This window comes from Drosophila ananassae, unplaced genomic scaffold, assembly GCF_017639315.1.
Source record: "Drosophila ananassae strain 14024-0371.13 unplaced genomic scaffold, ASM1763931v2 tig00000114, whole genome shotgun sequence".
NCBI lineage: Eukaryota > Metazoa > Arthropoda > Insecta > Diptera > Drosophilidae > Drosophila > Drosophila ananassae.
In genome coordinates, this window is record NW_025319117.1 from 302,835 (window position 1) to 304,987 (window position 2,153).

The following is a 2,153-nucleotide window of genomic DNA, read 5'->3' on the forward strand; positions in this document are numbered from 1 at the left end:
GAGGTGGGTGACCCTGGCATTAACCTTAGTTTAGCACGTCCAGAACTTTGACCTTTCTTAGATTTAATGATATATAATTTAGCATCTTATATAAGAGTTATTCTTCTGAAATAAAGACAGTTCCGAAATCAGAGTCAATCGTCTCGTTACTCAGTGTCCACGGCACTTAAAATCAACCTACTTCTAGTGATCCTGTGTAAAACGGTTCACAAGTAGAATCCGCGGCATACCAGTCTACTTCTAGTGTTGCTACCGTAAAACCGTACCACAAGTAGACCCCGCGTCATATCATTACTCCGAATGTTGCTCCCTTGAAACGGACCACGAGGAGATCTCGCGGCATACCAGTCTAGCTCGAGTGTTGCTACCGTAAAACCGGACCACCAGCCGACCCCGCACTATCTAACCTACTTCGAGTGTTGCTCCCGTGAAACGGACCGCCAGTAGGACCGGCCGATAAGGAATCCGCCGAACCACCATCCCACCGGTACTTGAGGAAAACCACCCCAGGACTTCAAGCACGCCACATCAACTCATGCCTGATCACAGCAAGCGTCTGGCCAACCCGAGCAGTCCCTTGCAGAATCCAGGTAAATTTAGTCAGGACTATTTACGGTTTTGACTACGACTCCGGGACCTACCGTTACTCCCAGGTTCAGGTTTGACGTAGTTGCCGCATAACGCTCTACGGACGAACATTTGGTGACCCCGACGTGATACCTTCCTAAAGGATCACACCCTGAACACAAGCCACACGGCAGTTCATTTATAAACAAAACCTTACATCGCAAAACCTTCCACGGCAACAATGGGATCAGAATCAGACCCTGTAACCACGATGCTCATCGATGAGCAAATTGAAACCAACATAGCCATCCAACGGCTAATAAAAAACTTCACTAAGGACTCCGCAGAGCGAAGACTCAATCCAGGATATTTCGAGGAGAGACTAAAACCTCTCACTCACGCATGGACCCAATTTAAAGGGAATGACGCCAAGCTTCGGGAGCTGGCACTAAGCCCAGAACACGAGTATTTCACAAAGGTAAAGGCGTTAGAAGAACTTGTGAACAAGTATGAAGCGATATTTGCCGATGGAATTCCATCAGGATCAGGCCCGTCACAAAAGCCCCGGAAAACAGGAGAAAATCTTGAGCCAAAGGCACAAGCTCAAGGAATCGAAGAAGACCCTCACTTAACATCTCTAAAACGAAGACATGAAGGACGGTTAGATGATATGGAAGACTTTCTGTGCAACCGCACTGAAGGACGGGACTTATCTACACACATCAGACAACACATGAGGGACTTATGGAAGGAAATCGTCACGGGATACCATGATCTCATCGATCTGGAGCCAACTTTAAAAAATGATGGACACACCGATGACAGATTCCAGGTGGTCCGAGCAGAGTATTTCTCATTTCTGAACGAAGAATCACAATCAACGTCGGCATCAACTCAAAAACCCACAATGGCTTCTCCGTTTGCAATACCACCAGTCGATATTCCCAAATTTGACGGAGACTACTTGAAGTGGCCACGATTCTGCGACATCTTTACAGAGCTGGTTCACAATCAAGAATATAGCGATGCGGTAAAATTCCGACATCTGGAAAATCATGTGATTGGAGAGGCTAAGAATTTAATCTCCACTACATTTGGAGGACACGCCAGTTAACAAGACACCTGGCAACGATTAAAGGCAAGATATCAGAATGAAAGGATTCTCATCAAATCAACACTGGCCACCTTGTTTGCCCACCCAAAAACTAATGGATCAGCAGACCAGCTGCGCAGCTTACATGATACCGTGCTCCGAACGGTCGCCACTCTCGACGCACTCAAAGTCTCAACAGACAACTGGGACCCAATCTTGATACACATCATTGAGGAAAGATTGGATCCACACACGCTGTCAGCTCTAGAACTAGCCGTCAACGATCCAACCAATCGACAATCTCTGAAGCAGATGTTAGAAAACCTTGAGCGTCAGGCAACCAGTCAAGTAACAATGCAGAAAAATACGTCGGCGGCTCCACTTCGATCCAGTTCATCACGATGGGTGTGTTCAGCCACAGCCCTGCTTACAGATAAGCCCACCGTTCTTTTACCAACCGCCCAAGTGGCAATACATGGCCCAGCCGGTACCC